Genomic DNA, 23,375 nt, shown 5'->3' on the forward strand with positions numbered 1-23,375 from the left:
AGATTCATCAGTAATAAGGTCCTCAATCAGCTTTATGAATTTCCCAGAGGCACCAAAACATCAAATGTAAGAACATTTCGAAGATTGTTCCACAAATATGGTTCAAGAAAACAAATAGCTGATTTACCAAGCTAACTCATGAGAGACCAGAGGAATTTCCAGAGTTAGACATCCCTGTGGTAACTCCTATGTCTAAAGTTTAGCAAAGACGTTAGTAGCCTAGTGGAACTTTTTGTAAAAAGGCTTTATAAATGAAAACATAGCAATGTATCAACCTATATGACATCAAAGAAGGCCAACAAACGTTCTGGTAGAGAATACAATGATGAGTACTACAATTCTTGCCCATAATGTTAAAATGTGCTCTTAACATTCCTATTACATCATAATGACTATGATTTATAAGTTTCCACTTATGTGGAAGTGATGTGACGATGAAGAGAGGTGGGTTGGGAATGTGAACTTGGCACGTACTGCAGTGTTCTTTCTGTCACACCATTTCCTGGAACATGTACTTCTGCCACAAAATAATATGTAAAACATATTTAGTCATATTAGCTGGCTAACCCACTGATCCTGTTTGTTGTAAACCCCTCAGGTCTAAAATCTGTATGTGTATTTTATACAACAGAATAATTGGTTTGTTAATTTGAATATGTCACAATAGGGGATAATCTTCCAAGTCTATGAAAAACACAGAAAATACAGTATTATAACAAATTGATCAGGGAACCATATTTTGTACCCTTGATATGGCTGTGGAGGAGTCCAGTAAGCTATACAGTCAGGAACTTTCATATCTTCGTTAGAAATACATGTATACCTTCATGCATTTCCTGCGATACTGCTGCACAGTCTACATTTCCTGCGATACTGCTGCACAGTCTACATTTCCTGCGATACTGCTGCACAGTCTACATTTCCTGCGATACTGCTGCACAGTCTACATTTCCTGCGATACTGCTGCACAGTCTACATTTCCTGCGATACTGCTGCACAGTCTACATTTCCTGTGATACTGCTGCACAGTTTACAGGAAAAAGAAAGAAAGCACCATTTACAACCATCCAACTCGGTATCATTTACAGTGAAATGTAACTTAAGTTAACAATGACATGTTAATCATCACTGGCATCTAATCTGTCCAGTTCATCCAGTTTACCTTGGGAACCGACTGATGCACAGAGTGATGCACAGAGACTAACTACATAGGGGGAAAACATCAACCTGAACCGGTTTGAATGTGGGTGGCTCAACTCAAATTTGACTATAAAAAGGACACATCATCCAGGGTCAGCCATTGCATTACAGGAACCAAGACAGGTAATAAAATAGCAAACTACGATTATTAACCAGAAAATGCATGCAATACAAAGGTTGTACCTTTAGATTAACCTTATTTCAGATAAAAGTAATTGATTCTCTGAAGTTTTACAGATAATGTAACTGTGATATCATGCGTTCCTTTGCAGATTCGGCTGTGATTCCCACAAAAAGGTAGAACCGTCTTCAAACAGACAAAGGTAACGACAATGCCTATATTTTCCATTTTGTATTGGTATATATCTGTATTGCCGAAGTTCAGTGCTATAGCGCACTTGAAATGTAAAGGTCATTTGTGGTTGAGCCGAGTCATGCAGCATTTACTGTGAATGTAGTCTCCACGAACACGGGAACATTGCCTTTAAATTCAAATCATGCTGTAACGCAGAACTTCAGCATTACGGATTGAATTGAGCCATTAGTCGACAACATGCAGAATTATAAGATGATTGATTAACTTTACACTGGAGGGAATTGGCATATATGGACAGGGCCAAACTTCTAACAGAATCAATGTATTTATGTATCAACTAACCCCTACAAGTCTAATGGGAGTTCTGCTAAGCTAACATATGGAATTATTTTAAGATGGTCATACCATAGATCATTTTGCTATTTGATTTGAATTTTTAGGACCCCTGTAGGGGGGGAAAAAAAATGATTTTTATAAAACAATTATTTGATTAAACATTGAATTTGGCCTTAGTCCATAGAAACGCATTGAATAACATGTTCATACATGGCAAACTATACTGAGCAAAAATATAAACACAATATGCAACAATTTTAACGATTTTACTGAGTTACAGTTCAAATAAAGAAATCAGTCAAAATAAATGAATTAGGCCCTAATCTATGGATTTCACATGACTGGGCAGGGGCGCAGCCATGGGTGGGCCTGGGAGGGCATAGGCCTAACCACTTGGGAGCAAGGCCCAACCACTGGGGAGCCAGGCCCAGACATTCAGAATGAGTTTTTCCCCACAAAGGGGGTTTATTACAGACAGAAATACTGTCAGGGTGGCTGGTCTCAGCCACCCTGAAGAAGCCGGACGTGGAGGTCCTGGGCTGGCTTGGTTACAATGCCGGTTGGACGTACTGGCAATTTCTCTAAAATTTTGTTGGAGGCAGTCTATGTTAGATAAAAAAAATGTATTCTCTGGCAACAGCTCTGGTGGACATTCCTGCAGTCAGCATGCCAATTGCACGCTCCCGCAAAACTTCAGACATCTGTGGCATTGTGTTGTATGAAAAAACTGCACATTTAGAGTGGTATTTTAGTGTCCCAAGCACAAGGTGCACCCGTGTAATGATCATGCTGTTTAATCATCTTCTTGATATGCCACACCTGTCAGATGGATGGATTATCTTGGCAAAGGAGAAATGCTCACTAACAAGGATGTAAACAAATTTGAGAGCTAAATTTGAGAGCAATACACTTCTTCTGCGTATGGAACATTTTCTGGGATTTTTTATTTCATCTCATGAAACATGGGACAAATACTTATTTTTCTGTAAAGTGTATTTAGGCCTAATTACCACTAAAATTACATGAAAACGATACAATGACAAATGTAATATTTATGTGGGCTATAGCAGCCTATTGGTAGGTAGCCGAAATTGTGGTTTCTTCCCTGTATTCTTTGTCTATGGCCCTGGCCTGAATGATTTACTGTAGGCGTGTGTGCAGAGGCCCGTCCATTGGAGGCGTGACCAGATAGTCAAAAAACAAACAGGAAATTTGTTTTGAAGTGTCTGAGTGATATAAGAAAGATCAGGAAATTATATAAAACATTTTGTGACCCATATGTCACCCATTTTTTGGCACTAAACTACTTCCATATATACAGTGCATTTGGAAAGTATTCAGACCCCTTGACCTTTTCCACATTTTGTAACGTTACAGCCTTATTACTGTAAAATAGATTCAATAGTTTTTTCCCCTCATCAATCTACACACAATACCCCATAATAAGAAAGCAAAAACAGTTTTTCAGAAATTGTTGCAGATATATAAATCAATTAAATATCCCATTTACATCAGTATTCATCAGGCTGAGCTGGACCCAAGGAAAGAAAGAATAAGTATCCAAAAACAACCCTAAACTAGACTAGCCTATTTCAAAAACAGCTAACTAACTAACCAAAAATACAGTGGGTGGTCCACCCAGTTCTAACTAGTGTATTTAACAAAGTTTACCTACGGGTAGTGTATGCCCATGGGCGAACTGTCTGGTTACCCCCTTTTCCCACTATCAAACAAACACTCAAACACCATAACAAACACAATACTCACAGGTGGGGACAAAGTGACATGTAGATGCTAAACCACACAAGAGCTCTACAGACATATGGCATTTACAGAGAGATTGCTCTAGACAAAGAGATTGAGCTCCAGAGAAAACAACGGACAGGGTTTTTAAACCAAGGGAAGGGGAATGTGATTGGGTAGGAGAAAAGGAGCAGGTGTCTTCTGATTAGCGACTGATTGATGACTGATTGGGTTAATGATGATTGTCACCTGTGAGTAGGGGAGAAGGAGAGAAAAGAAATACACACAGAATACTTGTATCCGTAACAGGCCTGGCCTGTAGTCGGCATTCCAATTCATCCCAAAGGTGTTCAATGGGGTTAAGGTCAGGGCTCTGTGCAGGCCTGTCAAGTTCTTCAACACTGATCGCGACAAATCATTTCTTTATGGACCTCGCTTTGAGCACGGGGGCATTGTCATGCTGAAACAGGAAAGGGCCTTCCCCAAGCTGTTGCCACAAAGCTGAAAGCACAGAATTGTCTAGAATGTCCTCGTATGCTGTAGTGTTATGATTTCCCTTCACTAGAACTAAGGGGCCTGGCCCGAACCATGAAAAACAGCCCTAGACCCTCCACCGAACTATACAGTTTGCACAATGCATTTGGGCAGGTAGCATTCTCCTGGCATCCATCAAACCCAGATTCATTTGTCGGACTGCCCAATGGTGAAACGTGATTCATCACTCCAGATAAGGCGTTTCTGCTCCAGAGTCCAATGGCAGCGAGCTTTACACCACTCCAGCCGATGCTTGGTATTGCGCATGGTGGTCTTAGGCTTGCCCATGGAATCCCATTTCATAAAGCTCCTGACAAACAGTTTGTTGTGCAGACGTTGCTTCCAGAGGCGGTAGTGAGTGTTGCAACTGAGGACAGAATCGATTTTTACGCGCTTCGGCACTTGGCGGTCCCGTTCTGTGAGCTTGTATGGCCTACCACTTTACAGGGTTCAATTCTCGGGCCGACTCTTTTCTCTGTATACATCAATGATGTTGCTCTTGGTTCTGGTGATTCTGTTATCCACCTCTACGCAGACGACACCATTCTGTATACTTCTGGCCCTTGGTTGGACACCGTGTTAACAAACCTCCAGACGAGCTTCAATGCCATACAACACTCCTTCCAACTGCTCTTAAATGCAAGTAAAACTAAATGCATGCTCTTCAACCGATCACTACCCGCACCCGCCCGCCCGTCTAGCATCACTACTATGTACGGTTCTGACTTAGAATTTGTGGACAACTACAAATACCTAGGTGTCTGGTTAGACTGTAAACTCTCCTTCCAGACTCACATTAAGCATCTCCAATCAAAAATTTAATCTAGAATCGGCTTCCAATTTCGCAACAAGGCATCCTTCACTCATGCTGCCAAACATACCCTCGTAAAACTGACTATCCTACCGATCCTTGACTTCAGCGATGTCATTTACAAAATAGCCTCCAACACTCTACTCGGCAAATTGGATGTAGTCTATCACAATGTCATCTGTTTTGTCACCAAAGCCCCATATACTACCCACCACTGCGACCTGTATGCTTTCGTTGGCTGGCCCTCGCTTCATATTCGTCGCCAATCCCACTGGCTCCAGGTCATCTATAAGTCTTTGCTAGGTAAAGACCCACCTTATCTCAGCTCACTGGTCACCATTGCAGCACCCATCTGTAGCACGCGCTCCAGTAGGTATATTTCACTGGTCATCCCCAAAGCCAACTCCTCTTTTGGCCGCCATTCCTTACAGTTCTCTGCTGCCAATGACTGGAATGAATTGCAAAAATCACTGAAGCTGGAATCTTATATCTCCCTAACTAACTTTAAGCATCAGCTGTCAGAGCAGCTTACCGATCATTGCACCTGTACTCAGCCCATCTGTAAATAGCCCACCCAACTACCTCATCCCCATATTATTATTTTTTTTGCTCCTTTGCACCCCAGTATCTCTACTTGCACATTCATCTTCTGCAGATCTGTCACTCCAGTGTTTAGTTGCTAAATTGTAATTATTTTGCCACTATGGCCTATTTATTGCCTTACCTCCCTAATCTTACTACATTTGCACACACTGTATATAGATTTTTCTATTGTGTTATTGACTGTACGTTTGTTTATCCCATGTGTAACTCTGTGTTGTGTCGAACTGCTTTGCTTTGTCTCGGCCAGGTCACAGTTGTAAATGAGAACTTGTTCTCAACTGGCCTAAATAAAGGTGATTTTTTTTTAAGCTGGTTGAGAGAATGCCAAGAGTGTGCAAAGCTATCATCAAGGCAAAGGGTGGCTACTATGAAGAATCTCAAATAAAAAATATATTTTGATTTGTTTAACACTTTTTTGGTAACTAAATGATTCCATATGTGTTATTTCATAGTTTTCATGTCTTCACTATTATTCTACAATGTAGGAAATAGTACAAATAAAGAAAAACACTTGAATGAGTAGGTGTGTCCAAACTTTTGACTGGTACTGTATGCTTGGCCATGTAGTTTAGTTTTAACCATATTATAAGGGTATTTGTTTGTTTACATTTACTTAGTTGACAAACTTTGGAGTAAAACAAGCTTATATTCTGGGTTCTGAAGGAGTATGACAGTTGAACTAAACTCATAATTCATTAAGTCATATTCTTCAAGAATCAATGGGTGTAGATCATTCATTTACAAGTCCAAAACTGTATGTAGCAACTGCTGATTGCCCCTTTAAACATACTTTTTTATTATGATTTAGCCAACTGGCTAGTATTAATCTGTAGACTCTGGGCAGATAGAATAAACATTGAGGAAAGCGTCATAAACATTTAACATAACAAATAATAGAAGTGAAAATAAATATGAAAAATTAAATATAAGCCCCCCCCTCTCAACTTTGAATGAGATTACAACCTATATTCACCCACTCAAAAAGACAACCAACAGTTTATTGAAAACCCAATGTGTTACCACTATGCTATCAACAGTCTATAAACATAAATTCCGATGGGAAAGCAATGTCAGATTTTTGCTCTACCTAAATGTGTTATCACTGCACTTTATACCATTTAAAGGTGTAACAAAGTTCAAATGGGATTACAATGTTGATTGGGACACAGCCATTGTCAGATATTTTGTTTATTTATACAACAACTAAGGGCCAGATTCAATCAGATCCGCTTTAGCCGGCAGCCACATAGCTGATGTTTTGACAGAGGTGGAACTGCTTTAGACCGATGTGAAGCTAGACACAATAAGGATTAGCCACAATTGTGGAATTTGTGGTTCGCCTTCTAAATAAAAGTCACTCATTGAAAGTGATGCAAATGTTTACAAATAGTGGACTCATGCCATATTTTGACTAGTTGTCAGTTGAAATCGCAATGTGGATTAATTAGACTTAAGAAATGCATTGGGGGCATACATATATATTTCACTGTACAGCCTTACCTATGGATTGTGGATCAATGAAATGGGTATCAATCTACTCAGTGTCACACACAGAACAAAATGGTGAGGAGATAACACAAATATTAGCTTCATAGCTCATATTGCGGGACTCTGAAGCCACTGTGAAATGAGCCACATTAAATTACCAGTAAACCTAATATGTGTATTGGACACTGATATTGCAGTGTACAGCCTTAATACGAGCTATTGCACGAGTATTTGTGTAAACTCTTCACAGTTGTGTTGTGTGGGTGTCATTGAGTGGTCTGATACCCCCTTTCATTGATCCATTATCCATAGGTGAGTCTGTATTAGTATGCCCCCAATGCTATTCTAAAAGTCTAATACATCCACAGTGCGGTTTCAACTGATTTGTAACAACATTCCAACTTTGTTTAGCATTATCGAGTCCAAATATGGCATGATTCAATCCACTATTTGTATCCATGTGCCTTTACTGAGGGACTTTCATTTGAGAGAGGCAGAGTTGGACCTTTATTCGTGCCTAAAGTTGACCTTTAAGAGAAATAAATCCTCTTTATTTACTTTATTTCCGTATAGCCTACACTTTCTCGTTCTGAACTTCTAGCAGGAGTGGAACGGGTATGGCTTCGTGACAATGATCACAAGAGCAGCTACTCACCGATTTGACAGCTCCAACGCAGTTCCAAACTCAACATAATACATACACTGCACATTACACTTATCATACACATTGTACACTTCTCATATAGACACATACATAATACTTGACACATTTGCTTATTCTGTCAGTGGCGTACTAACACAGCTTAGCTTTACTGATTGCTGTTTAGGTATTTGATGGAGAATGAGGGAATACTTAAACCTGTTTAGCTTATAACTAGATCTCTACAGACCAATGACGACCTATAAACGCTCTCTTTTAACATGCATGTTTTATAGAAAAGTATAGTTATTGTAACCGCAATTTGGCCATGGATGTGTTACTCATTCTAAGGTTAAATGTTACATTAGTTTTTAAGATAGCCTTGGGAAGCAGAAGCTTCAGGGGGAAGCAGAGGCTAAATGGCGGACTGAACACAGCAGTGTAGATCACCTCAATATCTGTAAGTTCGACTAAATATTAGCACTTCACAAACTGGTTGGTAATAACCTTCCATCTGGATTACAACACACAACAAATCATAAGGCTAGAGCAAGGTTTGTCAACTAGGTTTGGCATTGGGACAAAATACATTCTGAGCCAATAGTTGGCAGACCAGAACATAAGTATATAATATTAACACAATAAAATGGCCTACACTACAAATAGAACATGTTTAACACATCTGATTAGTACATAATACATTCAGTGACATTAAGATAATATGTTGTATCTGATTTGGCTCATAAAATCGCCGTACCTTGATTCAATTATTATTTTAGTCTATTTCTCTGTGCGTTGATTGGTGGGGGAAAACAGGTCTACGTAGCCTACTGTAGGCTACACCACTTTAACGTCAACATTTGTTCAGAACATTTAAAGTGTCGCTCTCAAAAAGTATCAAGAAGAAAGGTGGATAATAAATATGGAAGTTTCAGGGAAGAATGTACAGAGAGATATGCGTTCATCATTCCATCTCTTCCCAATGCCAAGCCAGTGTGTCTTATTTGCAATGAAAATATCGCTGTTTGCAAAATAAATCAATCTCAGACAGCATTATGAATCTAATCATAGAACTTTCAAAGTGGCCTTCCAGCCCCAGACAGAGGCCCGACGCAGAAACATTGAAGCGTTACCTGCAAGCTGCACACACAGCTTTTTTGCGGATATATTCTGTAACTCACATCTGCAGTTACAAGGAAGAGGGAAAACAGTCATGGACATGGTGGCGAAATGTGAGGCCTTTACTAGGAATCTTGAGTTGTTCGATATGGACTTGTCATCTGGAAGGCTGCTACACTTCAGCACACTGAAGAAACGACAGGCAGAGGGACCAGGCCGCAGCGTTGTCACAGAGGTGATGCAAGATATCATCAAGCAGCTGAGGGACAACTTCTCCACCAGATTGGAAGACTACAGCGTGCCCAAGGACATCATTGTGTTTGTACATGATCCTCTCACAGTCCTCCCAGGTGGAGAACTCTCCTTCCTTGCTAAGAAAACGATATTCTCGCTGGATAAGGCCGCAATTCAAACTGAGCTGATTGAATTACAGACATCGAGCCAAATCAGGAATGCGCTCAGGAGTGCCGAGTCCTTGTGTGCGTTTTGGGTGGCATGCTCAGAGGAATACAGCACAATAAAGATACTTGCATGTTATGTGCTAACAATGTTAGATTTGACTTACACCTGCAAGTACTCATTTTCCTCTATGCAGGAACCGGCTTTCACATAAGTCAATCGAGGACTGCCTGCACATCAAAATCAAACCCGACATCCACAAGATTGTGTCCAAGGGGAAATGCAACTTTTCCAATTGCATAAGTAACTTAGTGGCCTATATGACCGTATTTAGTAAATACTAACATTATTGTGAGAGGTTGTCCAGGGATATTTAGGTCTTAAGCTGACAGTATGTTCTGTTTGTTCAGCCGTTACAGGAGCAGACTATCACCATACATACATTCAGACACAGACATCACCTTTTTTTCTTTAAGTAATTGTTTTATGTAGGATGCTACATTTTTGACCAGTTGCAATTGTAAGTAGACCTAATAAAAAAAATGCCACTTCTATTAGGCTGTTAAGGCTGTTAAGGCTCATAGCCTACCTCAGCCAGTTAACTTATTTTATATAGGTCTAGGCCCCAAAGAAATAGACTCCAATTAAGCCCTCTTGTTGTTTGTAAAGTCAAATTAAAGTCCCGGAGCTGCCCCTCAGTCCGGAGCTGCCCCTCAGTCCGGAGCTGCCCCTCCGTCCAGTGGCGCCCTCTAGGATGGTATTCAGTCCGGGACTCGCTGAAAGGGTCCTCGCTCCAGAGGCGCCACCAAAGCGGGTATTGACTATGGTGGAGTGGGGTCCACGTCCCGCCCCCGAGCCGCCGCCGTAAGAAGGCCCACCCGGACCCTCCCCTTCTGTGTCAGGTTTTGCAGCCGAAGTCTGCACCTTTGGGGGGGAGGTACTGTCACGCCCTGGCCTTAGTTATCTTCGTTTTCTTTATTATTTTAGTTAGGTCAGGGTGTGACATGAGGGATGTATGTGTTTTGTATTGTCTAGGGGTTTTTGTATGTTTATGGGGCAGTGTCTAGTCTAGGTGTATGTATGTCTATGGTTGCCTAGATTGGTTCTCAATTAGAGACAGCTGTCTATCGTTGTCTCTGATTGGGAACCATATTTAGGCAGCCATATTCATTGGGTATGTCGTGGGTGATTGTCTATGTCTATGTTGCATGTTAGCACTTAGTTTGTATAGCTTCACGTTCGTCGGTTTGTTGTTTTGTTAGTTTGTAAAGTGTTCTTCGTTTTCGTCTTCAATAAAGAGAAGATGTATTGTTATCACGCTGCGCCTTGGTCCTCCTCTCTTCCACCATACGACGATCGTGACAATATGAGTCCATCCCACATGCAAATGAAGTTCCTTCCCTCAGTCCATCTGCCACCATTATCTTTTAGTTTAAGATTCCTGCTTGTTCATGCCCAATAATGCCCATATCTGCTTTCAGTTAGGTTATAATGGTGGCAGGGCCCCTTCATGTCCTAAAAATAATATATGTCCATCTATCCTATGGGCCTATGTCTTTGGCCTTCGTACTTATATTTAGCTTGGTGTGCTCTTCGGTATGTTTGCCCTTATTAGGACTAGTACACTATGTGTCCCTCTAACATTAGTATGTCCAGCTGTCCTATGCACTTAAGTGTCGCCTTCTCCTCCTGTGGTCTGATGTACACATGTTTTTGCTCTATAGTATTATATCTGTCCCTATATGTGACAAAAACTACCACAGTCTGTACGGATGTGTTGTGATGGAAGGTGTTGTGTGTGTTTTTGTGTTTGGAAAAGTGTGGAGCTAAGTGAGTGAAAAAGGATGAAGGTTGCAAATCCCAGAGCCAATGTGTGTTTGTGAGAAGGGGTTGTGAGAGAGAGCTTTCAATTTTGTGCAGATATGGGATATACATTTGAAAATAAATTATAAATATAGTTTATTAATTTATTGTCCTGTCATGATGGAATGGTCCCCAACCCTATACCCTAGACACCCACCTCAGCGAACCACACACTAAGGAGAAGTCTTATCTGTTTCATGGGCCTACTGTAAGTTGCCTATATGCAGCAAAATCAGAAGGATTAATGTGGTCAGAGACCCACTAAACAGCACCGCCCCTTCAAGATTCTGAGCCTGCCTGGCAGGGTTGGTCCTACAAAGCCAAAGGACCCTGATGGGAGAGCATAATATACAAGGAAATTCTCAAAGCTGCTAATGAGGACCTTGACAACCTTATACCTAGCCGGTAGGGATTCCAGTGGGGTGCCCCCAACCAGGAAATGGCAGTGCTGGCAACACTAGCTGCAGTAACCCATGGGGAGGGGGTCACACTCTGACATTCAGAGAGGGGGCATATTATTGTGGCCCTGGTGGCACAAAATCATCAAAGGTCTGACTGCACAGAGATGCTTGGGGAAATGGTCACAACGGGGACCAGCATGTTTGTGTTTCAGGGGAAGGGGGTGAGTATGATCTCCATCACCTAGGACTTGATAATGGTTTATGAAATCTCCCCATTTTTGCTGAATTTTGCATGCTTTTTCATACAGCTGCAACTGTATATGCATTTGTAAATCAAGTCCTTTCTTGAGTTGGGTTCTGGGATGGAACAACTGTTGAGCATCTGAGTTATAGTTGTTTGTGGGGGAGTGTGTAGGAGTGTTTGTGTGTGTGTGTATGTATCCCACAAATGTTGAATGGGAGTAAAGATGTTCGGGACAATATAAGATTAATCACAATAATTGTTTGCTAAAATAATAATTCTTGCCAAAAATGTAATTTTTGTAATGACAATCCTTGTAAGAAGTACCAATCTTTTGCATGAACTGCCTACATTATTACTATTATTACTACTATTATTATTATTACATTATATTTATATATATATATACATACATTTTTTTTTACTATTTATGATGCAAATCGAGGTGTGGGCTATGGAAAAGCGGCTGATCTGCTTCTGTTCTGTGGGTGGCACTGTGTGCTCTTTTCGAGGGATGGGTCCCAATTTCTCGGGGGACCTGGGATCTGGGGGGACAGGGTTGGTTTGCTGGTCACTGGGATGACAACCCAACTTGGGATGGGGAGGGGTTTTAACAGGTGGAATATTGGGGACCAATTGAAGGTTTACTTAGTAGCAATGCAAATGTCATGGTACAGCTATATGGACACTCAAACACTGTAGTACTTTTTAATGGTGAGTTTACAAACAAATACTATGATAAATAGATTTGAAACTTGTGTTTCATTATGCTAAATGGTGAAATAAGCATAGCCAGTTATAATTGTAATGGCTTAGCAGATAATAAGAAAAGACGGTCAGTATTTACCTGGCAAAAAGAGAAGGAAAATAATATCTATTGTTTACTCATTCAACCATTTTAGACGAAGTTGTGTGGATAAAGGACTGGGGGGGCTTAATATATTTCTCCCATGGGAAAAGAAATTCAAAATATCAAAGTTGTTTTCAATTTCAGTTTAATCCACCAGAAAAGACAGAACAAATAATACAACAAATATTGTAGTTAAACTCAAATATACTAATTTTTTTTATTTTTTTTAAGTATCTTATTTGATCTACTTTTAAAAAAGTATAATTTTTCAAAATTATATCATAAATAGAACTGGTGGAGTAATGTCACACATGCAGCTAACACACATATATGGAAATGTCTGCTCTACCCAAAATTACAACCAACTGATTGCAGCAATACAGCAACAATGGAAGAGGCAAGTGGAAGGGGAAAAAGTAAGGAACTTATCTGTCCTCCCTGCATTAAAGACCAAAATTGGTTGTGATAAATATACCAGTTTCATTTAAGAACCCAATAATTGACAGCTGTGCCATATAGATTGCAAAATAGTTGGGAAGATATTTTCGATGTACCGATTCCATGGCACATGGTTTATGAACTGACACGAAAAACGACGCCGGATTCAAAACGTAGAATTTTTCTATTTAAATTACTATACAAAATTCTTGCAACCAAGACATTGTTATGTATATGGGGGATACAACCTTCCCAGATCATTTATTTTGGTACACTCTATATGTAGCTTGTTTTTGGTCACAGGTCCAGAAATGGTTGAAGAATTGCAACATTTACCTGGAGCTAACGCTGCAGATAGCAATACTGGCTGATTTGAAAAGCCGTAGTCAATCGATCAATAATATAATAATAATTTTAGCAAAAAAGTGTATCTTTGTTCATTTACAATCTGTAGAAACTTTGAGAATAGAAAGGTTCAGAACTTTTGTGAAACATCACAGGACAGTTGAAAAATATATGGCAAATAGAAATCCAATATGGATGGTGTTAAGAGATATATGGGAGGGGTTGAACTAAGCTGAAAGGTCAGACAAATAACAACAAGATAGCAAATGTAAAATATACTGTGTCTGTAAAATGTATATAGGTTCAGAACTTTTGTGAAATAGCACAGTTAAAAGTAAATGGCAAATAGAAATCAAACTGGATGGACATTAGCAATAGATGGGAGAGGTGGAAGTTAGAGGAAGAACAGGACTAAAAACAAACAATATATAACTATTAGAAAATAGATTGTTCAAAAGTTTGGGGTCACTTAGAAATGTCCTTGTTTTTGAAAGAAAAGCTCATTTTTGGTCCATAAAAAATCATCAAATTGATCAGAAATACTGTGTAGACATTGTTAATGTTGTAAATGACTATTGTAGCTCGAAATGGCTTTGTGGAATATCTACATACGCGTACAGATGCCCATTATCAGCAACCATCACTCCTGTGTTCCAATGGCACGTTGTGTTAGCTAATCCAAGTTTATCCTTTTAAAAGGCTAATTGATCATTAGAAAACACTTTTGCAATTATGTTAGCACAGCTGAAAACTGTTGTTCTGATTAAAGAAGCAATAAAACGGGCCTTCTATAGGCTAGTTGAGTTTCTGGAGCATCAGCATTTGTGGATTTGATTACAGGCTCAAAATGGCCACAAACAATGGACTTTCTTCAGAAACTCGTCAGTCTATTCTTGTTCTGTGAAATGAAGCCTATTCCATGCGAGATATTTCCAAGAAACTGAAGATCTGGTACAACACTGTGTACTACTCCCTTCACAGAACAGAGCAAACTTTTGCCCATCTTAATATTTTATTTTTATTGGCCAGTCTGAGATATAGCTTATTCTTTGCAACTCTGCCTAGAAGGCCAGCATCCCGGAGTCGCCTCTCCACTGTTGACGTTGAGACTGGTATGTGCGAAATAATAAAGGAAAATATATTTTAAAAGTGTATATATATATATATATATATATATATATGTATGTGTATAAATGTATATTTATATATGTGGGTATGTGTGTGCATATATATATATATATAAAAGTATTTAGTATTTAGTCAGCCACCAATTGTGCAAGTTCTCCCACTTAAAAAGATGAGAGAGGTCTGTAATTTTCATCATAGGTACACTTCAACTATGACAGACAAATGAGAAAAAAAATCCAGAAAATCACATTGTAGGATTTTTTATTAATTTATTTTCAAATTATGGTGGAAAATAAGTATTTGGTCACCTACAAACAAGCAAGATTTATGGCTCTCACAGACCTGTAACTTCTTCTTTAAGGGGCTCATCTGTCCTCCACTCGTTACTTGTATTAATGGCACCTGTTTGAACTTGTTATCAGTATAAAAGACACCTGTCCACAACCTCAAACAGTCACACTCCAAACTCCACTATGGCCAAGACCAAAGAGCTGTCAAAGGACACCAGAAACAAAATTGTAGACCTGCCCCAGGCTGGGAAGACTGAATCTGCAATAGGTAAGCAGCTTGGTTTGAAGAAATCAACTGTGGGAGCAATTATTAGGAAATGGAAGACATACAAGACCATTGATAATCTCCCTCGATCTGGGGCTCCACGCAAGATCTCACCCAGTTGGGTCAAAATGATCACACGAACGGTGAGCAAAAATCCCAGAACCACACGGGGGGACCTAGTGAATGACCTGCAGAGAGCTGGGACCAAAGTAACAAAGCCTACCATCAGTAACACACTACGCCGCCAGGGACTCAAATCCTGCAGTGCCAGACGTGTTCCCCTGCTTAAGCCAGTACATGTCCAGGCCCGTCTGAAGTTTGCTAGAGAGCATTTGGATGATCCAGAAGAAGATTGGGAGAATGTCATATGGTCAGATGAAACCAAAATATAACTTTTTGGTAAAAACTCAACTCGTCGTGTTTGGAGGACAAAGAATGCTGAGTTGCATCCAAAGAACACCATACCTACTGTGAAGCATGGGGGTGGAAACATCATGCTTTGTGGCTGTTTTTCTGCAAAGGGACCAGGACGACTGATCCGTGTAAAGGAAAGAATGAATGGGGCCATGTATCGTGAGATTTTGAGTGAAAACCTTCTTCCATCAGCAAGGGCATTGAAGATGAAACGTGGCTGGGTCTTTCAGCATGACAATGATCCCAAACACACCGCCCGGGCAACGAAGGAGTGGCTTCGTAAGAAGCATTTCAAGGTCCTGGAGTGGCCTAGCCAGTCTCCAGATCTCAACCCCATAGAAAATCTTTGGAGGGAGTTGAAAGTCTGTGTTGCCCAGCAACAGCCCCAAAACATCACTGCTCGTGAGGAGATCTGCATGGAGGAATGGGCCAAAATACCAGCAAAATACCAGTGTGTGAAAACCTTGTGAAGACTTACAGAAAACGTTTGACCTCTGTCATTGCCAACAAAGGGTATATAACAAAGTATTGAGATAAACTTTTGTTATTGACCAAATACTTATTTTCCACCATAATTTGCAAATAGATGAATTAAAAATCCTACAATGTGATTTTCTGGATTTTTTTCTCTAATTTTGTCTGTCATAGTTGAAGTGTACCTATAATGAAAATTACAGGCCTCTCTCATCTTTTTAAGTGGGAGAACTTGCACAATTGGTGGCTGACTAAATACTTTTTTGCCCCACTGTATATGTATATGTATATATATATATATATATATATATATAAATACTTATATTAACCCCAAAAAGATATGGGGGATTGGAAATGATGCAGACAATTACATTGATGGAAGCTACAATCTATCTGCAATATTAAAGCTGATCTACACCCCAATTTTGATCTGACCTTCATCTAAGTCACAACAATAGACACACACAGTGTGCTAAAACTGATAACACACCAATGATTGTATTTCTCTTGTCTATTTTGAATACATAATTTAAAATGTCACAGTGTACGTTGGAAACCAAAACGCTAATGACTTCTCCAAAGCTAATTGGAGTCAGGAGTCAGCTAACCTGGAGTCCAGTCAATGAGATGATATTGGAGATGTTGGTTAGAGTTGTCCTGCCCTATACAAAACACTCACAAAATTTGAGTTTGCTATTCACAAGCATTGCCTGATGTGAACCATGCCTCGAACAGATCTCAGAAGACCTAAGATTAAGAATTGTTGACTTGCATAAAGCTGGATAGGGTTACAAATGTATCTCTAAAAGCCTTGATGTTCATCAGTCCAATGTAAAACAATTGTCTATAAATGGAGAGAGTTCGGCACTGTTGCTACTCTCCCTAGGACTGGCCGTCCTGCAAAGATGAATGCAAGCGGACAGCGCAGAATGCTCAATGAGGTTAAGAAGAATCCTAGCGTGTCAGCTAAAGACTTACAGAAATCTCTGGAACATGCTAACATCTCTGTTGACGAGTCTACAATACAAAAAACACTAAACAAGAATGGTGTTCATGGGAGGACACCAACGGAAGAAGCCACTGCTGTCCAAAAAACCCATTGCTGCATGTCGGAAGTTCGCAAAAGTGCACCTGGATGTCCCACAGCGCACCTGGCAAAATATTCTGTGGACAGATTAAACTACAGTTGAGGTGTTTGGAAGGAACACACAACACTATGTGTGGAGAGAAAAAAGGCACAGCACACCAACATCAAAACCTCATTCCCACTGTAAAGTATGGTGGAGGGAGCATCATGGTTTGGGTCTGCTTTGCTGCAACAGGGCCTGGACAGCTTGCTATCATCAACGGAAAAATTAATTCCCAAGTTTATCAAGACTTTTGTCAGGAGAATGTAAGGCTACCTGTCCGCCAGTTGAAGGTCAACAGAAGTTGGGTGTTGCAACAGGATAACGACCCAAAACAAAAATACGCCTTCTGGAGTGGCCCAGTCAGAGTCCTGACCTCAACAGGTTAAGATGCAGTGACATGACCTCAAGAGAGAGGTTTACACCAGACATCACAAGAATATTGCTGAACTGAAACAGTTTTCTAAAGTGCAATGGTCCAAAATTCCTCCTGATAATTGTGCAAGTCTGATCTGCAACTACAGAAAATGTTTGGTTGAGGTTATTGCTTCCAAAGGAGGGTCAACCAGTTATTAAATCCAGTTTAAGCACACTGTGTGTGTGACTTAGATGAAGGTCAGATCAAATTTTATGACCAATTTATTCAGATATCCAGGTAATTGCAAAGGGTTCACATACTTTTTCTTGCAACTGTATGGCACGGAGCTAAAGGAGTGGAACTTTAGCACAAAACATGTCTGGATTTCTGGACAGTCACATGGCTGTCAACCCAGCTTTCGTTGGATGTTGGTTTAAGTTCACAACACTTACCCGTTCCTTGGGAGAGTGTGTCCCCATGCTTCCCTATACCACGTCCCTCATGTGTACACGCCCCTCCGATGGCCTCAGGTGCCATCCAACTTCTGACACCAATGCACAGAATTCGGGGGTAGCCCTGCCCGGGACATGACCCCGGGTCCCACAACTTTCAACCCAACACCTTAGCCATTACATGAAGAGATCCAAACCTCTTCACGAGGTCGCTAGGTGTTGGGTTGCTACAATAGATGCCTATTTATTAGAGAGGGTAGCAACAAGAAGCAAAACACAGTCTGTATTTGTCAGCACCATGCAGTGTCAGTAGATAAATCCAACCAATGTCCTGCTTATTTCATTTATTTATTTTATTTCACCTTTATTTAACCAGGTAGGCCAGTTGAGAACAAGTTCTCATTTACAATTGCGACCAGGCCAAGATAAAGCAAAGCAGTTCGACACATACAACAACACAGAGTTACACATGGAGTAAAACAAACATACAGTCAATAATACAGTAGAAAAATAAGTCTATATACAATGTGAGCAAGTGAGGTAAGATAAGGGAGGTGAAGGCAAAAAAAGGCCATGGTGGCGAAGTAAATACAATATAGCAAGTAAAACACTGGAATGGTTGATTTGCAGTGGAAGAATGTGCAAAGTAGAGATAGAAATAATGGGGTGCAAAGGAGCTAAATAAATAAATACAGTAGGGAAAGAGGTAGTTGTTTGGGCTATTTATAGATGGGCTATGTACAGGTGCAGTAATCTGTGAGCTGCTCTGACAGCTGGTGCTTAAAGCTAGTGAGGGAGATAAGTGTTCCCAGTTTCAGAGATTTTTGTAGTTCGTTCCAGTCATTGGCAGCAGAGAACTGGAAGGAGAGGCGGCCAAAGGAAGAATTGGTTTTGGGGGTGACCAGAGAGATATACCTGCTGGAGCGCGTGTTACAGGTGGGTGCTGCTATGGTGACCAGCGAGCTGAGATAAGGGGGGACTTTACCTAGCACTGTCTTGTAGAAGACCTGGAGCCAGTGGGTTTGGCGACGAGTATGAAGCGAGTGCCAGCCAACGAGAGCGTACAGGTCGCAGTGGTGGGTAGTATATGGGGCTTTGGTGACAAAACGGATGGCACTGTGATAGACTGCATCCAATTTATTGAGTAGGGTATTGGAGGATATTTTGTAAATGACATCGCCGAAGTTGAGGATTGGTAGGATGGTCAGTTTTACAAGGGTATGTTTTGCAGCATTAGTGAAGGATGCTTTGTTGCGGAATAGGAAGCCAATTCTAGATTTAACTTTGGATTGGAGATGTTTGATGTGAGTCTGGAAGGAGAGTTTACAGTCTAACCAGACACCTAGGTATTTGTAGTTGTCCACATATTCTAAGTCAGAGCCGTCCAGAGTAGTGATGTTGAACAGGCGGGCAGGTGCAGGCAGCGATCGGTTGAAGAGCATGCATTTAGTTTTACTTGTATTTAAGAGCAATTGGAGGCCACGGAAGGAGAGTTGTATGGCATTGAAGCTCGCCTGGAGTGTTGTTAACACAGTGTCCAAAGAAGGGCCAGAAATATACAGAATGGTGTCGTCTGCGTAGAGGTGGATCAGAGACTCACCAGCAGCAAAGGCGACGTCATTGACGTATACAGAGAAGAGAGTCGGTCCAAGAATTGAACCCTGTGGCACCCCCATAGAGACTGCCAGAGGTCCGGACAACAGACCCTCTGATTTGACACACTGAACTCTATCAGAGAAGTAGTTGATGAACGAGGCGAGGTAATCATTTGAGAAACCAAGGCTGTCTAGTCCTGCCGGTGAGGATGTGGTGATTGACAGAGTCGAAAGCCTTGGCCAGGTCAATGAATACGGCTGCACAGTATTGTTTCTTATCGATGGCGGTTAAGATATCGTTTAGGACCTTGAGCGTGGCTGAGGTGCACCCATGACCAGCTCTGAAACCAGATTGCATAGCGGAGAAGGTATGGTGGGATTCGAAATGGTGGGTAATATGTTTGCTGACTTGGCTTTCGAAGACCTTAGAAAGGCATGGTAGGATAAATATAGGTCTGTAGCAGTTTGGGTCAAGAGTGTCCCCCCCTTTGAAGAGAGAGATGACCGCAGCTGCTTTCCAATCTTTGGGAATCTCAAACGACACGAAAGAGAGGTTGAACAGGCTAGTGATAGGGTTGGCAACAATTTCAGCAGATAATTTAAGAAAGAAAGGGTCCAGATTATCTAGCCCGGCTGATTTGTAGGGGTCCAGATTTTGCCGCTCTTTCAGAACATCAGCTGACTGGATTTGGGAGAAGGAGAAATGGGGAATGCTTGGGCGAGTAGCTGTGGGGGGTGCAGTGCTGTTGACCGGGGTAGGGGTAGCCAGGTGGAAAGCATGGCCAGCCGTAGAAAAATGCTTATGGAAATCCTCAATTATTGTGGATTTATCGGTGGTGACAGTGTTTCCTATCTTCAGTGCAGTGGGCAGCTGGGAGGAGGTGTTCTTATTCTCCATGGACTTTACAGTGTCCCAGAACTTTTTTGAGTTTGTGTTGCAGGAAGCCAATTTCTGCTTGAAAAAGCTAGCCTTGGCTTTTCTAACTGCCTGTGTATATTGGTTTCTAGCTTCCCTGAAAATTTGCATATCACGGGGGCTGTTCGATGCTAATGCAGAACGCCATAGGATGTTTTTGTGTTGGTTAAGAGCAGTCAGGTCTGGAGAGAACCAAGGGCTATATCTGTTCCTGGATCTAAATTTCTTGAATGGGGATATGCTTATTTAAGATGGTGAGGAAGGCATTTAAAAAAATAACCAGGCATCCTCTACTGACGGGATGAGATCAATATCCTTCCAGGATACCCCGGCCAGGTCGATTAGAAAGGCCTGCTCGCTGAAGTGTTTCAGGGAGCGTTTGACAGTGATGAGTGGAGGTCTTTTGTCTGCTGACCCATTACGGATGCAGGCAATGAGGCAGTGATCGCTGAGATCTTGGTTGAAAACAGCAGAGGTGTATTTAGAGGGCAAGTTGGTTAGGATGATATCTATGAGGGTGCCCGTGTTTACGGCTTTGGGGTGGTACCTGGTAGGTTCATTGATAATTTGTGTGAGATTGAGGGCATCAAGCTTAGATTGTAGGATGGCTGGGGTGTTAAGCATGTTCCAGTTCAGGTCGCCTAGCAGCACGAGCTCTGAAGATAGATGGGGGGGGGGAAATCAGTTCACATATGGTGTCCAGAGCACAGCTGGGGGCAGAGGGTGGTCTATAGCAGGCGGCAACGGTGAGAGACTTGTTTTTAGAGAGGTGGATTTTTAAAAGTAGAAGTTCAAATTGTTTGGGTACAGACCTGGATAGTAGGACAGAACTCTGCAGGCTATCTTTGCAGTAGATTGCAACACCGCCCAATTTGGCTGTTCTATCTTGTCGGAAAATGTTGTAGTTAGGGATGAAAATGTCAGAATTTTGGTGGTCTTCCTCAGCCAGGATTCAGACACGGCTATAACATCCGGGTTGGCAGAGTGTGCTAAAGCAGTGAATAAAACAAACTTAGGGAGGAGGCTTCTAATGTTAACATGCATGAAACCAAGGCTATTGCGGTTACAGAAGTCATCAAAAGAGAGCGCCTGGGGAATAGGAGTGGAGCTAGGCACTGCATGGCCTGGATTCACCTCTACACCACCAGAGGAACAGAGGAGGAGTAGGATAAGGGTACGGCTAAAATCTATGAGAATTGGTCGTCTAGAACGTCTGGAACAGAGAGTAAAAGGAGGTTTCTGGGGGCGATAAAATAGCTTCAAGGTATAACGTAAAGACAAAGGTATGGTAGGATGTGAATACAGTGGAGGTAAACCTAGGTATTGAGTGATGATGAGAGAGATATTGTCTCTAGAAACATCATTGAAACCAGGTGATGTCATCGCATGTGTGGGTGGTGGAACTGAAAGGTTGGATAAGGTATAGTGAGCAGTTGAAATACAGTGAAATAAGCCAATAAACACTAACCAGAACAGCAATGGACAAGGCATATTGACATTAAGGAGAGGCATGCTTAGTCGAGTGATCATAAGGGTCCAGTGAGTAGAGGTTGGTTGGGGTCACGGCGATTCAGACAGCTAGCCGGGCCATCGGTAGCAAGCTAGCATAGGATGGATGTCTGTTTTTAGCCATCACGTGCGTTTCCGTCTGTAGATTAGTGGGGTTCCGTGTGGTAGAGGGGATCAATCCAATTGGCAAAATAGATATATTATCAGCTATATAAATGAAAGTCCAACAAAGTCAAAGATATACTGTAATCAGCCTTTTGTTTATAACCATTAATGACCTTCAACAGTCTTACTGAAACATTATTGTCTCCTTTCTCAGAGTCCATACCACCACATGAAGTACAACTAATATACAGAACACTGGTTAAGCTTGGGACCGGAGACAACAAAGATGGCACACAACAAGGGCTCATCCCTGTCCAATGCCCGTGGTCGTGAAATTTATATTGGAAGTCAAATCAGGGATTCCATTTCACTTCTGGATGTTTTGTACGCAAATGCATTTGAAGATGAGGACATAGACTCGGCAGTAGCTAAGAAGACAGAGGTAGATTTTTACAGAGGAGCCCCACCTCAATGGCTTAACTTCTACTGGACTGAAAGGGCAACGTCAGCTGATCAAACAACCCCCTTTATCAAAAGAGACGGGTACACTGAGCTGATACAAATTATTAAGAAACAGTGTAAGGGCGACCTGACTTCTACCATGAATCTGCTGCATCAGCCAGGCAGTGGAGGAACCACTCTGGCAAAGCAGGTGCTCTGGGATATGCGTAAAAAGCTCAGATGTGCTGTTCTAACAAGTCCTACCTCAGATATCACCGCTATCGCCAAGCAGGTGATTCACCTTTTCACTGCAGGCGATCAAGGCCAGCAGAACACTGTGCTCTTACTGCTGGATGATGAGCGTATTCTGGAGAATCTACACGAAGCCATCATCAAAGAGATTGCAGAGAGAAACATTAGGACCAACATGCCTGTGGTCATCATTTTAAACTGTGTGCGTAAGGCAGTTATCAAACAAGAGGACCGTAATAACTCAAGACATATTATTCTCAGGACGAAACTTTCTGAAGTAGAGAAACAACAGTTTGAGGAGAAACAGATTGAGATCAGTCGAAGCTACATTAATGAACACAAACAGTTTCATGGCTTTAACATAATGCAATCTAATTTCAGTGGAGATTATGTTAAAGAAACATGTGCCTTTTTAGATGTCAGGAAAAATAGAAGATCTAAAAATTCCCAGCTTCTTGCATTCTTATCACTGGTAAATGCCTACGTCCCTGGCTCCCACCTTCTGCAGTCTCAATGTCAGGCATTCCTTGGTCCTCCAGATCCCATTTATGGAGGTCCTTCCTTTGAGCAGCGAATGGAGCCTTTCACTCATCTGATAGTGACATTCCCTGCTCGACAGGGACAAGACAAACATGTCTGCATGGCTCACTCACTGATTGCACAGCAGTGTGTTAAGGTACTGGCTATGGCAGGTGTGACCAGGAGTGATACAGCAAGGAACT

General features: G+C 41.3%; 1 long non-coding RNA gene across 1 annotated transcript; it reads left to right on the forward strand.

Annotated features, from left to right (window-relative positions):
- Window positions 1-1,221: 1,221 nt before the first annotated feature.
- LOC129835737 (uncharacterized) lies at window positions 1,222-22,495 on the forward strand. Its single transcript, XR_008756496.1, has 3 exons — window positions 1,222-1,323; window positions 1,473-1,523; window positions 22,175-22,495. It is a non-coding gene; the product is annotated as an uncharacterized LOC129835737 (long non-coding RNA).
- The last annotated feature ends 880 nt before the right edge of the window (window positions 22,496-23,375 follow it).

Source organism: Salvelinus fontinalis, chromosome 36, assembly GCF_029448725.1.
Source record: "Salvelinus fontinalis isolate EN_2023a chromosome 36, ASM2944872v1, whole genome shotgun sequence".
In the NCBI taxonomy this organism is placed as follows: Eukaryota; Metazoa; Chordata; class Actinopteri; order Salmoniformes; family Salmonidae; genus Salvelinus; species Salvelinus fontinalis.